The sequence below is a fragment of the Lissotriton vulgaris genome, chromosome 11 (genome assembly GCF_964263255.1).
Source record: "Lissotriton vulgaris chromosome 11, aLisVul1.2, whole genome shotgun sequence".
NCBI lineage: Eukaryota > Metazoa > Chordata > Amphibia > Caudata > Salamandridae > Lissotriton > Lissotriton vulgaris.
The window spans coordinates 673,024,309-673,040,479 of NC_141699.1; positions in this window are offsets into that span (position 1 = coordinate 673,024,309).

Below are 16,171 nucleotides of genomic sequence, written 5' to 3' on the forward strand. Positions count from 1 at the left end.
CTTTTCCACCAATCCTGCTGATTGCGGGTGGAACACTGCATAGAACTTTTGCACGATGCCTAATCCCTTCAGGACTAATTTAATAACGTCCGCCACAAAATGGGGCCCGTTATCACTCCACAACAATCTACAAACACCGAAACGAGGAAAGAATTCCTTCAAGAGCACCTTAGCAGTAGTCATTGCAGTATTATCCTTAGTAGGGTATGCTTCAATCCATTTGCTGAATGCACAAACCACAACCAGGACATACTTTAGATTATTGCAGCGTTCCAGCTGAATATAATCCATTTGCAGTACTTCAAAAGGTGCAGTGGGTGTTGCAAATCCTCCTGCTGGAGTTCGTGTCCCTTTTCCTGGATTATATTTAAGGCAAATCATGCAGGTCTGTACCACTCTCTTAGCTGTGCTAGCAATTTCTGGATGCTCCCAAACTTGCGTAAGCAATTTCACAATTGCCGAAGCTCCAGCATGTGCTAGCCCATGTGCCATCTGAACCATAGGTTGTACGAAGGCTGTAGGTAACCTCCACCTATCCATCTGCTTATTTCTCCAACAGCCCTCATCATCCAACTCTCCATCTTTGGACCATTGGTCTCGTTCTTTCTCAGTAGCAGCCCTTTGCATTTCTAGTACCTTTCCCTAGCATCATGCCACCGCTCAGCTTGTGACTTCACGACGTACATTGAAGTGGAACCAGGCTGCATCGCAGTTTCACGTGCTACTAGATCTACAAAAGCGTTTCCTTGTCCCACTTTGTTTATCACTTTCTTGTGTGTGCTACATTTCACTATAGCTATCCTTTTAGGGTACGTCAGTGCAGTCAAGAGATTTTGTAATAATTATCCATACATTATCTGGGTTCCGTGTGATGTCAAAAAGCCCCTTTCCTTCCAGAGCAGGCCAAAATCATGCGCTACTCCGAAAGCATAGCGGCTGTCTGTGTAGACATTCACACATAATCCTGCACTAAGCTCACAAGCTTGTATCAACGCTATCAGTTCTGCTGCCTGAGCTGATTTCTGTGGTATGCGTGCTGTCTCCATTATCGTGTGCAGTGTAGTGATTGCATATGCTGCAGAGGTGGTCCCATCTGGTAACTTTAAACAAGACCCATCTACCCACAGCTCTCCATTCACATCTGTAAAGGGCGTATCCTGCAAATCGATACAACCCTTTGTCTGTTCCTCGGTCACAAAGACACAGTCATGTGTCTCTTGCGCCTCAGTTTGAGTCGTTGGGAAGGGCAACAACATAGCTGGATTCAACGTTGCACATCTCCTCAAAGTTATATGAGGAGCCAACAGCGTCAGCTCGTATCCCGTCAGACGAGCACTGGTTAAATGCTGCGTCTTTGTCTGATTCAAAAGGGCATCAACAGCATGGGGGACCAACACCAACAGCTTATGTGATAAGACTATCCCTTCATTCTGACGTATTGACACAGCTGTCGCCGCAACTGAGCGAAAACACCCAGGCAACGCTCGAGCAACAGGGTCAAGTACTGCCGAAAAGTATGCACAAGGGCGCTGCTTATCGCCGTGCATCTGTAACACTGATAACGCGTACCCATCTCTCTCATGCACTTACAATGTAAAGGGCTTCATGTAATCAGGGGTGCCTAACACAGGTGCTGAACAAAGGGCCTGACGTAATTGTTGAAAAGCATTTTCACATTCATCTGTCCATGGAAGGGGAACTGGGGTATCCTTTGTCAAAAGGACTAACAATGGTTTAACTATGTATGAAAACCCTAATATCCACTGTCTACAAAAGGAGGTGAGACCCAGAAAAGCTCGAACTTCTTTCTGCGTGGAGGATGCTGGTGTGTCTAAAATGGCTTGAATGCAATCTGGTGTGAGTGCACGCCCCTCCTTAGACAAAAGGTGACCTAAGTAGGTTACATTTGGTCTACAATATTGCAGTTTCTTTTTCGATACTTTATGGTTGTGAGATGTCAAAAAGGTAAGTAAAGACAATGTTCACTCCTCACATTGTTTAGGGGTGTCGGCGGCCAACAAGATGTCATCGACATATTGTATAAGCGCCACACCTTCAGGTAAAACAAAAGAATTCAATTGTCGTTTCAACGCCTGACTGTAAATGCTGGGGCTCTCAGTGTAGCCTTGAGGAACTCTACAGAATCTGTACGATCTATTATTCAACGTGAAACCGAAAAGATATCGGCTGTCAGGATGAATGGGGATTGAAAAGAAAGCGTTCTTCAAGTCTATAACCGAGAACGTTGTCGCAGTTGACGGGACCAAAGTAAGGAGTGTCGTAATATCAGAAACCACTGGGTATTGAGGTATCACTATCTTGTTGACCTCCCTCAAATCGATAATAAATTGATAAACCCTGGTGTCAGTATCTTTCTTCAGGATCGGTAGTATAGGACTGTTGCACACGTTGTATGGAACTTCTTCTACCACCCCTACTTTAATCAAGTCCTGCACTATCTGTATGAGCGCCTCCTCCCCCTCCTGTGATATCCGATACTGAGGCAGGCGCGGCAGCACAGCACCCTCCTTTACACTGATGTGTACAGGAGGGATGATCATCTGTCCTACGTCAGTGTCGGACGTGGCCCACAAAGATTTAGGCAACGAGGCCAGTGCAGCCTCTACAGTAATCATGTACACCCTCTCCATTGTTGGATAATTATCATTCAGGATAACTCGTACTCCCTCAGGGGAGCACCGTATCGTGGCCCGAAAATGCTTGAGCATATCTAGGCCCACAATATTATCAGGCGTGTTTGGAGAGAGTAGAAATGGGCATGGTGCAGCAAACTGATCTACATAAAGTGCAAGAGGTTGTGATAGTGGGCTAACAAAAGGGGTTCCATCGAACCCTATTGACGTAATTGTTGAGCCAGACAGGGGAGCACTCGGAACCAATTTTTTGGACAAAGCGCTACGAGTAGCTCCTGTATCAACCAGGAGCCGATCAGTAGAGCCCAAAACATGTGCTGAAACATAAGGACCCCTCTGATCTACTGGCACTTCAACTGGTTCCTTACCCCATCCTACGCAATCCTATGCATATGGTGAATCATGCTGTTCAGGGGGTGCATAATCAGACATTTGGTACTGATTTCGTCGATCAAAAACATTGGACCCATCTCGGGGTCGCATATTAGACTCAAACCTAGCTCGATCATTCGTATTGCCCCTAGGGCCTGAAAAACCTCCTCTACCCCTCATGGATCCCTGCCCGCGCTCCTGCCGCTGTGCACGCAATAACGGACACTCGTTCGCCCAATGGCCTTTCTGCCTACAATATGCACATTGATCTCGGGCCAAATCAGTACGACCTGAAGGAGAGCTAGAAAAATTCCTGCCGCCCCGATCATTACCTCTACGAGGCGGCCCATATACTTGCGCTAACATAACCTTCGTTTTCAAATCTTTAGATTTCTTTTCCTCACTACCCTTCGCTTTTAATTCCTGACGCTCGTAATACTGAGCTATCGTCAGGAGAGATGCTGGTGTCGAAGTCTTCCAAGAGCTTTCACTCGCTTTTAAACGAGCTGCTATACTTGGTAATAAATTCGAAGCATATTTATCAACAAAAAGATGTCGACCCGTGTCGTCCGTAAGCGACTGGCCGCTAAAATCATGAAAAGTTTCCTCAAATCGTGTAAAGAAATTTGAAACCGATTCATCTACTTTCTGTTTACATGATGCTAACATAATCCAATCAATCTTTTTAGGGGGGATACGCGTTTTTAATTTAGCTAAGATAGCAGCAGGAAGATCTAAAATTGACTGGGGCGGTTTCTGTGCCGGTTTCCTCTCCCTGTCTTCATCCTCAAGATCCGCCCATCGAACTTTGAATGCCTGAAGGTCATCTATCTTTCGTATTGATCTCCACATATCAGGGGGTAATATAAGCCCGAAGAACAAATCAATATCGACCAGAGTCATAGTACAGGAATTCAAAGCCCCTCAATTTCCTCATAAAAGGCTGCGGGATTCTTTCGTGGATCAGGTAATGCTGCCTTCAATGCCATAACGTCTGCCCTATTCCAAGGAGTATAAACCCAATTATAGATAAAATACCCTTGAGCATCCGCTGACCCTCTATCTGAACTAGTACCCGCTCCTTTAGGGGGAACATACAAAGGCGCCGCCTCCCGCATTGGTTTAGCATGCACTGCATCGATCTTATCTAAATAAAAGATGGATGACTGCTTCCCGCCGCCAGTCGGATTCAATTGCTCCTCGCCAGCTTTCCGTCTCCGTGCTTCGTCCCGGAGCCAAAACATTTCGTCCCGTAACACAAATAGCCGTCGAATCGCATCGGGTACCTGGGAAGAAAGAAAAAGACCTTTACGCAGTTCCTTTGCATCAGCTATCACATCAGCTGGTTCAAGAACTTAGTAATATTTCCGAAAGGCTGACACTACTTCATTAGAAAGAAAATCAGCAAAATATAGTTTCTCCCTATCTTCCCATGCCTCAAGCTCTTTCAATAGATCGGCAAGGGGAATAGTATCTTTGGTGACCCGATAAGCAATCTTACGGAGATCAGCCATACGCTCAGTCGATAACATAGACCGCGTATCCACCTTCTGTCCGGGCGCTCTAGAATCTTGATCTCCTCCTCTCGGGGCAGACGGACCAACGTACGGGGGCGGTGAGCGATCTAATAACGAAAAATCATCATCCGATTTATTAAGGACAGGATAAAGAGGCTGTCGAACAGGGTACTGGCCAGATATTTGCAACCAACGTTCTTGCTCCTGCTTCTCTTCTAATTCCTTTGCTTCACGTTTTTTCGCCTCATGCGCTTTCTCAGGCTCACTCTTTCGCTGCTCTTTCTCAATCAGGGCTTGCTCACGCTTCTCACGCTCTCGCACCTCTTTTACCCACATTCGTATACATTCAAACATATCTTGTCTCACTCGTCGTTTACACATACACTGCTCCACATACTCAATTTTCTTCAAATCAAACGATCCATACATAGGCCATCGTAACTCAGGATCCTTTTGGGTATATTTCCGCCACAACGTGCTGTACATTATGGGGGAAAGACCAAATTTGACATACATATCCCTATTCGGCGTCCCTTCTGGGGGAGCCGGCTGTGATTCTTCAAGTACCAACCGGTCATTTCCAAAACAGCAGCACCACTTACTGGTGCGCTAAAAACAGGCATGTCTAAAAATAATGCAAAATATGCAATATTATAATTAAATGGCACTTAAAACGTTGTGCCGCTCAAATCCACAAAGCAGGAGAAATATCCCCACATTGCCTGCCTATATGGGTTGCAACTCATATATACGGTTACCAAACAAATAATATGACTAGTCACTCCAAACAAACAAACAATTCAGTCGGGGCAAGCGTATAAAACTGCCTTGCCAAGCAAGACTATCAAAGGCTCGGTGCAAGTATCGTACAATGATTCTTACCAAACAAGAGCGTCCAGATTCCAACTGCCAAGTTCCAAATTCGCCCAAACGGCCACTACGCGGCAAACCGACAGAAGAGGTCTCAGTCGATGACCGGCACCACCCAGATGGTCAGATCGGAAAGGAAGGAAGAATACCTCGGGATGCCAGGAATAAAGGCGCCGCTGGCAGTGATCACGTCCCCGGCAAGGTTCCAATCCTTCGTCACGACCAGTCCTTCGAGCATCCGAGTCATCGATGAGCCCAACGTTGGGCGCCAATCGATGAGTACAGGCCTCAGCAAGGCCTGCGAGCAATGTTCCCTCTAATTTTTTTCCTCTGTGTGCGGCAGTGGAGGGTCTCTGTGCGCTGCAACCATGGCTATGTGCGCCAGGAACCAAAACGCGTGTGTCTGCGGCGCCAAATGGCACTCAAAAAGTTTACTTTAAAAAGTGAAAAGATGGTGCATTTTCACACATACAGCGCCACAATAAGGGTTTTAAGAGCAGTTTGCAAATTGGATAAGCACGCCATGACATGAATTGGTTACACTGGCAAGTATACTTCAAGTTTAGAAAAGCACAAGACTTCAATGGTGGTACCATCATAAGATTTTAATAAATATTCTTAACTGGAGCACAGTTCATTGGGTGGAGAAATGTCCCTGTGCTCTCTCTGCCCAGTCTTTCCTTCTGTACCCCTAGCTGCCCCGTGTCTCTCTGCCCGTTCTGCCTTCTGTTCTAAGCTGCCCCTATATTTCTGTATTCTGTATTTTGCCTCTGTGCCATTCGTTTTTTGTGCCCGTCTACCCTCTATGCCACTCGTTTTCCCCTCGTTTTTGTGCCCCTTTTGCCTTCTGTTCCACTTGTTTTCCCCTCATTTTCTGTGCTTTTCTGCCCTCTGTTCCACTCGTTTTCCCTTGTTTTTTGTGCCTTTCTGGCCTATGTCTCACTCTTTTTTTGTGCCTTTCTGCCCTCCTGCCTTCTGTTCTGCTCATTTCCCCAGCTGCTGTGACCTTTTGTTTAGGTATCGCTGTTAATCAGAGCCCCTTCACGGGCTCCGATTAACAGCAATACTTAAACAAAAGGCTACATTCTGCCCCGCGCTTTGCTAATAAAAAAGTAGAGACAGTTTCCAAACGCAGCGCGTACTTTAGCACACGCTGTGTTTGGAAACTGACTAACAGCCGCACAGCAGACATAGAACAGCCAGGGGGCATGGGCCTGTCTCACCCTCCTGGATGAGAGCCCTGGCTGGCACCAGCCAAGGCTGATAGGGGCCCACGTGGGCTCAGACCGCACAGCAGACATAGAACAGCCAGGGGGCATGGTTCACCCTCTCACCCTCCTGCAGAAGAGTCCTGGCTGGCACTAGCCAAAAGTGCCAGGGGCATGGTTCACCCTCTCACCCTCCTGCAGAAGAGTCCTGGCTGGCAACAGCCAAGGGTTTAAGGGGGCCATGTGGGCCCACACAGACATAGAACAGATCAGCCCCAGAGGTTGGGGCAGAAATGTGAACTCTTCGACAAGCCTTCATACATCTCTTCTCTGTGGCTTCGGATGTTTACCTCTGGTTGACAAGAAAATCTCACTTTGAATAGAAAAGGAAAATGCTTCCTCCTGAGGACAGATGCCTTGTGCCTGCCGAGGAAGGTGCATAAGTATCAAACAATAGCAGAAGCCGAAAGCATGGGTGCCGGTGAGACACTGTGCATGCATAAGTGTCTCTGGCACGCAGTGCATGCATAATGTTTCTGGTGCGCGGTGCGAGCACAGGTGTCTGTGGTACACGGTGCGTGCCAATGCATATTTGACCATGGTGTTGTAAATTCAAATTGCAGAGGCCTCTGCACACCACCCAAAACGTTGCGCAGCACGGACACACCCATGGTGCAGGCCTACAGCATCTGTACCAGACACGACTCCAGCTCGGTATCGGCCACGCAGAGATGATCGGTGAGCAATGCTTTGTGAGTGGCCCTTCACACGTCGTCCTCGCAAGGCTGCTCCAGCAGCGAGAAAGCCCAGGCCTGGCCCCCGAAACATCAGAAACAAGAAGTAGGCGACCAGCATCAAGCAATAGAGCAGGCAAGGGTTGGGCCATAGCACTGTTGGTAGCGTACTCCTCTGCACCCTGGGCTAGTACCCGCCGACGGTGCCAACGTTTCACAGCTGAGTAACAGGTATGAGTCTTGTATTGCAGCAAACATAGAGGGGTTCGGGTATTCTACATAATAGTCAGAGCTTGACTATTTGAGAGGTGTGTTTGTACAGCAGCTACTCGAGTTACGTTTTGCTTGTAAACACTGGAGTAATTTAAACACCACTACCTGCAATCCGAAAGAGGCAAATGAAAGTGTCCTTCTTCAAGAGGCCTGTATATTGAGCGTTGTTAAGTTGTTACACCAAAATCCATTCTTTATAGAAATGCAAAAGGAAGTGCTATTTAAAAAGTACGTTTTTATGATTATATGACTGGATACACCTAGGCCTTGCATTCTTTTTCGAAACCCCAGTGACTGAAATGACCTCAGTTCCCTTTCAATTTACTCTTCTTAATGCAGCTGCTATGTGAGTGCATGTAGATCCATTGTTCCTGTGTCTTCATCGCTTGATTTTGCTCGAAAGAAAGTGTCACTCATAGTCGTCTAATGTCACTCATATTTACACTGAAATTATGAAAAAGTCACACAAAAGTAATCTGAAACCTTGGCAGCTTTGAGAATGCTTTATAAATGCTGCACAGTCAGTCCATGCGAAATCGCGTGTATGTTTCCCTCTTGCTATCTGCCCTATGTGTCTCCTGATCTCATCCTCAACCCTCCCCTCTCGCATCACAAACCATGTGGCCCTTTGTGAAAACATTTGTTAATGGCAGCCCCGTCATGCGCTGCAATTAACAAACATTTTCACAATGGTTCACAATCAGCCCCCAACCGCTCCCCCTTAAGAGAAGACATTTAGCAAGTCCGTGCTTTTGGACTTGCTAAATGTCTTCTCTTAAGGGAGCGCGGTTGGGGGCTGATTGTGAACCATTGTGAAAATGTTTGATAATTGCAGCGCATGACGGGGCTGCCATTAACAAATGTTTTCACGAAGGGTCACAAACAGCCCGCAGCCACAGCCGGAATTACCGTTTTCGCGCCGCTCGCGTTTTAAAAGCGGCGGCGCGAAAGCACTCATAGGATGTGTGCGCGCTTCCCTCGGGACTCTGCGCGCTCGGTGTAAGCAAGGTGCGCGCGCGCGCGCCCGCGCGGCTTACAGGGAACACTGCCTGCGAGTACGAAAGGGTTCGCCCTTCTGTATACAGAGTCCTCAGACTTACACAAGAATTTGGCACGGAAACTGTAAATACAAAAACATAGTTTAATAAACCTTTAAAGGTGGTACTACAGCCCACACAACACTCTACAGTATTGTACAAGGTAGCACAAAGAACTCGGACATGCGGTCCCCTTTTATACACAAAGAAGGGGTTCATAAGTGGGCGGTTACTGCTCAAAACATGATTTGCAACCATATATGGACATTTCTCAAGCATGATCGATACATGGGTGGAGTTAACGGTTCATGAAGCCCACCGAATGCACATTCCAATCCCCTCTAAGCAGAAACAGATGTTACACGTACTGGGCATGCGCCAGGCAAGCTGGAACTATTTATAGCCTGTTGCTGGGCAAACTTCAGGGGTGACAATCAGCGAAATAGGACTTGCCTCGTGGTGAGCACATGGCGAAGTGTAGCGTACAAGATGGACGCCAGAAAACAAAATCGAGTCTGGCCGTATTTCAAGTATGAGCGGGAAAACTAGAATGAAGACAGGATAGCATGTCTTCAGCGAATGCTTAACATTATCGCTGTTTTATTTACAACATTCCTCTCCCCATTCTCACCTTCACTTGCCCTCCAAGGATCCTCTTTTGAATCTACTTCATTGCTTCCACGCCCCGCTATCAGTCACCCGTGTACCGTTCTCCCCCCGAGGGGTAGATCCGCCCATATGTGACTCACCACCCCTCTAAAGTACCGCCAACTAGGGAACCCCCGTAGGGCAGTTCCCTGCCCCACCCCCTCAGTTCCTTGGCACCTTTTGCCTCCCATCAGCCGACCCCACAGCACCCGGTGGACAACCAATCCACCACCTAAACTTGTGTCCCGTATAAAATTACTATTGTTGTGACAGTCGTTGGTTGCGAAAGGCGCTGTTGGACTTGGCCCTTTTGGCAGGTTCACCCCGAATCTTTTTGCATTTGCCTAGCCTGTTTCTGTAACCTGGGGTTTGTGATTTTAGGCCTCTGCGCACTTTTTAACTGTGGTCCAGTGTAAAGTGCGTGCGTTCTCTGTGTATGTGTGGTGAGAGTGGCCTGCCCTCCCATAGGAATGCATGGGGAATATGTGTGACCATGGTAGTTCCTGATGTGTGGGGAGTGCAGGGTCGGGTTTGGTATGTGTGAACTCGTGAGATTAAATGCTGCGCGATGATGTGCATGGATTTATTGTGTCTAGTGGAGAAGTGCCACTTCTACAAGTTGGCATGTCTGTGCAGTTAATGTGAAATGACTGTCTGGCTTGTGATTGGCTGGAGCTGGCTGGTGTGCCTGGCTCCAGGAGTCAGGATGGGTCTGCCCCGGTGGTGAATGGAGAGATCTGCACGTTGATGGGAGGGAGGAGTGTACATGGGACCTGAATAGGACTGGGCCTTCCCTCCACAATGCTGGCTCCACCCCCTGTGGTGTGTCTGATGTCCCTGACCCCTCCTGTGAATAGGAAGAGGGGCTGAGCAAAACAAAGTGCTCAGGAACCAGTTGCATCTGGTTCGCCCCTTGCCTGCACCCTTTACAACAAAGGATTTCAGTGTATAAAAGAGGGGCTGTGACCCCAAGTAAATGTTCTTGTTCCTGACTTGAATCTGCTAGGGGCATGCTGCTGCTGGGGCCCAGGGGGAAGGCTTGCCTCCCTGGGCCCTGCCCAGCCCCTGCCTGCCCTGCCCCTGGATGCTGGAGAACTTCTTCCTACGCTAGGGGCTGTTGTGCCCCACCTTGATGCTCCAAGCCTCCTGGGATCCTGTTGGGGCTTTGTTGCTCAGCGCCCTGGTAGTGCTTTATTTTCCCTACAGGACAGCGCTCTGATTGCCAGGAGGAGCGCTTTATTTGTACTTGTAATTTGCCCAGGCTTATCAAAGCCTAAGCGCCTTGGGAGCGCCATATTTTAATGCCCCAAGAGAAATGCGGGGGCTTGGCAGCGCGACGCTGACCGAGGAGAAAAGGGAATCCCCGGCGAGGGATTCCCCAGAGATTGCCATTGTGTGTCGCAGGTGCCCACCCTGCATTTTGGCAGCTTGTGTCCTTCGATAATACGCGGGTGCCCACCCCGCGACTTTGGCCTCATTTCTATATTGAGAGACTTTGAATTACTGGTGCCCACCCCGTTTATTGAAAGGAGATCGGGAGCCTACACCATATTGTGGCCCCCAAAAGAGGGAAGACTGCCGCAGCTGCTGCCCGCGGCCTGCCTAGTTGTGGGCGGGGCCGCTGGACAGAAGCGGAAGTGCGGCCAGAGGGGTCCATGCTTTGATTGTTCAGAGGAGCCCATGGTGGTTTACAGGACGCTAGTGCACTCCACAGTGCTTGGGGGCAAGTTCTTTTTCCCCAGTTGCGCAGAGTTGTAGTGGGAGCCTGTGCGATCCAGGAGACATGGTTAGTGGCTCCAACATGTGGTGCAATTGGCTTTAAGGGCTACTGAGAGCCCGTGCCGTGGATTGGGGCAAGATGGCCGCCGAGACGCCGTAGTGGATGGTCGCACCCTGTAACCCTCCTGACTGGGAAGATGAGGTGTACTACGTGCTCATATGCTTAGATTGCAGACTTACAGATTTGCAGATTCACCGATCTACTACCAAGCTAAGTTGATTTAATCTAATCTGCTGTGGAAAATTTGCCTTTCTTACTGGGAGAAAAGAGCACTCGATACTGATAAAAAGCGATGCTGAGAGAACTCACTGGCTTGCTTTTTTTGATATGTGACTTTCCACAAGAGAAAAAGTGGGCTCTGCAGAAATATCTGCACAAACACTGTTCAGCTTTGATTTCCCGTTCGCCCCTACCTGGAAGTCGCTATTGGAAAGTTGCTTCAAAATCTATGGCTACAAAACCTGCACTTTACTCGAGGAAGAATCGTGACCGAGACGATTGGAGCCGTGACTCCGAGGTGGAGGAGGATATGGATAACCTCGGGGCCCCAGCGCTTAATTTAAGAGGGAAAGCACGATCTAAAGTGCAGCAAAGGCGAGAAGCGGCAAAGGAAAATAAATTAAAGAAAATACGTGAAAAAGAGGAAGGAGGGAAAAAAAAGAATGTGACTGTCCCAGCGTCAGCTATTGTAAGGAGAAGAGAGGAAGCAAAACTCACCGCTGGGGAGGTACTTGGAAAGGAAACTGCACTCCGCCAGATGACCATAGTTGAGACTTTTTTGCCCGCAGCAACACCAGTAACGACTGACCAAACAACTTTGCAGTCGAATCTGCCACAGGGAGTGAGAGTCCCCACGTTGGTGAGCCTGTGCAGGATGTTGCAGCCTGCTGTGGAGAGGGAACCGTTTGAACAGGCAGGAGCAGATGGGGATGGTACCTGCACGCTCGAGGTACAGCCTCTAACTGAAGTTACAGAGGCAGCAGAAGGCGGAGACTTTTCTACTGCTGTGAAAGTGGGCGGACCCAAGCTCCTTAAGGAGAAAGCCACAATTCATTTGGCACCAGTGGTATCTGGAGTTAAAGGGCCAGGCGCAGAACAAAGCCTGGTGGAGGATACTGTTGTAGAAAAAAGTAATTCTGAGGCTGCAACTAACTTAATTGAAACAGAGCTAAGGGTTGATAAAGATATTAACTTGGATTCAATTAATAAGAGGGATGCAAGCACACGCAAATTACCTGATGCACTTCCTGCCTCTCCCAGTGATGAGGTTTTTTTCACTGGTAATGATGAGGCGGGTGATGAGGAAAGTATGAATGGAAGTCTGGGATCAACGACAGACACGGAGTCAGAGACGGAGAGTTCAGATGATGAAACAGTGAATACTGACACGGGAAGTAATGAGACTGTATCAGGGACTGACTCTGAAAACTCCTCAACTCCTATCAGTAGTGAGATAGAACCTATTGATAAAGAATATAAGGATTCAGTTCAAAAAACATTGCAAAAAGACGTCTCTTCTAGATCAAAGACAAATCCTGAGGGCAGTATCAGATCTGTGGAAAAAATTAAAACTAAGAGCAAATAAAAGAAGTCAAGCAAACGAAAAGGGAAATCTAGACAACAGAGATTGTCAAAGGAATGCAGAGGCAATATGAAAACAGTCGTAAAAAAACTAAATTTGGATAAGATGGCAGAGAACTCTGGAATACCGGCAGATGAGTTTGTAAATGGTGAAACTCTGGACTCTGCGGACCGTGGAGCGGATGGTGGTATGTCTAATTTTGAAGTTTTATTTACAACATTAAAACAAATGCAGAGTGAGGCTCGCATTGAGAGCCAAAAAGCAAAGCGCAGGGCTAAACATGCGAATAGGAAAATACAATCCTCCTTGCGTAAGGTCAGCAGGTTGTATGAGGAGATGGCTGAGAGAGTCTCTGAAGTAGACACTAGAACCGGGAAATTAGAAGATGATATGGTCAAAGTGAAGGATGACAGAAAAGAACAAGATAAGACTACAGCCGACATGTTATGGAAACTCGAGGAATTTGAGAACAGACAAAGACGCAACAATGTTCGCCTGATTGGAATACAGGAAGGGAAAGAAGGAAGTGATGTTCGGGGGTATGTTGTTGACTTATTAAAGGGTGCCCTCCCAGAGTTGTCTACATGGGATCTTGACCATGAAATACAAAGGGCGCATCGTTTTCCTCTGATCCAGAAAGCAGCGCAGAGTAAGCCTCGCGCAATACTTCTATACGTGGGGAATTTTCTTCTGCGAGAAGAGATAATTAACAAAGCAAAGCCCCAAGCTAAATGCAAATACAGCGGCGTAGAGTTCTTTGCACGTCCTGACTTCTGCCACACCACTGTGGAAAGAAGGTGGAGGATGAGGCAGCTCATTACCCCATTTCAAAACATAGGTTGTGAGGCTTACCTTCTGTATCCCGCTCGTTTGAAGATTGGAGTAAATGGGAACTTTAAAACTTTCTACTCTGAGATACTTGCACAAGAATATCTTAACTTTCTGCAAGACCAACGGAAAACAAGGCACAAGGAGAATGTTGAGAATAATGATCATGCAGTAGCTCTTAGGGATATTCCCCAAAAGAAACGAAGATAAATATAATATGGAAAATAGAGACTGTGTAAAGTAATTTTTGGGGACGAAAGCTACATATGAGGACTTATTTAAAATAATAGAGGAAACTGTTTGCTCAAGGTCTCTGAAAAATTTATTTGATGTTTTACTCCTCTTTATCGGATGGTTTTCTTGAGTTGTAGCTTTTTCTGCTTCAATAAGTAAAGATTGGTATTAATATAAGAAGAATTGGGGTAGAGGTTGAGCACGAATAGGGGTGGTATTTGTTGGACATACACTGAGCACAGTAAGATGAAGGGAAAGTTAGGGGGGTTTACGGGTTTGACATCCAGGAGGCAAAAGTCGGCCAGACATAGGTCCGTTGGACCTATTTGCCTGTAGGGGGGGTGGGACTCTGAGGGTGGGCAGTCTGGGGTGGGGTTGGGGATGGGCAGGGAAATGGACAGGGCACAAAGGTACAAGACACTTAAGAGGATTTGACAAAAGTAATTTGTATCAACTGTATGATATGGGTAGTGACACTGAGGATGTGGAAGACAATATTGAAATTAACAGGGAAGTCTATTTATGCAGTGTGCTAGGCCTAGTATTGTATATCGTTTCTAGAACATTAAATAAAAGCAAGCAGATAGGGTCTGAAGAGAACTGGCTGGGGAAAAAAAATAAAATGAAAAATGTCTATTAGATTAGTGACATGGAATGTATGCGGCCTAAATGATGTAACGAAAAGGCAGAAGATAGGAATACGGCTACGGCAAATGAACGTAGATTTTGTGTTTCTTCAGGAGACACATGTAATGAGTACCCATGAGATATATCTTAATCAGCTGGGGTTTCAATTAATAGTTGCTTCTAAACAAGGAGTTAAACAGAGAGGGGTAGCGATTCTATCGAGGGATAAAAATGTAGTAACAAGGAGAAAGTTAAGAGATAATTGGGGGAGATGGGCGATGGTTGAGGTACTATTAGGGGGGGTGTGGACAACATTAGTTGCAGCATATGGTTCTACACAGGACGATCCAGAAATTCTGCAATTTTTGGATTCTGAGTTGGCAGACTGGGCCCCTCGAGTTATTATAGGTGGAGACTTAAATATTGACGGAGCGGAGGGTGTAGGATCAGGCTCAATAAGACAGTATAAGGGGAGGAAAAAAAAGGTCTACAAGGCCCTTACTGATCTTTTAGAAAATAATACATTGCGAGATGTCTGGGGGTCAATCAGATCGAAACAACTCGGTTATACATATTATTCAGCACCGCATCAGATATGCGTTAGGCTGGATTACTTCCTGGTTTCCAATGATTTAATTAGTATAGTGGAAATTGATAGACTTCCTCGGATACTTAGTGACCACAATCCCCTAATCCTAACGATAAAGCAGAGTGGGGGAACAACAATAAGAAGGGAGTGGACATTCGAAAGGGGATTGTTTTTAGATGATGACTATATAAAACATATGTCTAAATGGATTACTGAATTATTTGAATATAATAGAGGAACTGCTGCAGTTGGCATAGTATGGGATGCCTTTAAGGCAGGAGCACGCGGTGAAACAGGTAGTTATAGCGCCTTCAAGAGGAAAACAGAAAGACTGCGATATAAGGAGAAAGAGGGAAAAGTACTGGAGGCAGAAGAACAACTTAATAACTGTGTAATAAGGGGAGAGCCGACTGAACAATTCGTAATAGAATTACTGAAGGTGAAAAGTGAGGCAGAGGAAGAACTTGCTAATAGAGCCGCAAAGCAATATACAATCAGAAGGGAGAGATGTTACGAGTTCAGTGAGAAAATAGGGCGAGTCCTTGCTATACGAACCAGACAGATAGCGGCGGCAGGGACGATTAAGGAAATAAAGAATGAAAAGGGACAACTACATTCAGATCCAGAAGAAATTAGGGAGGTCTTTAGGAAGTTTTACCAATCTTTATATGATGAGAAAGATCCCAGTAGTATCGATAGAATAAATGAATATCTCCAGAACATTGAGGTAAAAACTATATCCCCTGAAGATGCAGAGGAATTAGAGACCGTGTTGGACGAAACTGAGATTAAAGAAGCAATGACTGCTCTACCCTCGGGGAAGGCTGCTGGACCTGATCAGCTACCGATTGAGTTTTATAAAACTTTCTGGGGATGTTTAGGTAATAATTTAACTCAAATGTTTCAAGCTGCACAAAGTGGGGTATCCATTCCCAAATCCTGGAGCGGGGCAGATATAGTATTAATTTTAAAAAAAGAAAAGCCTCCGAATGAACCAGGGTCGTACCGCCCAATAACATTGATGAATAATGACACCAAAATTTATTCGAAGGCACTGGCTGCAAGATTTGCAAGAATTATAAGTAACCTGGTTAGTGATAACCAACATGGGTTTATTCCTGGTAGAGGGACAACTCACCATATTAGAAAAGTTATAACTTTATTTGATGTGGCGGAAGTAGCAGGAGACCCGATGGCAGTTATGCTTTTGGATGTGGA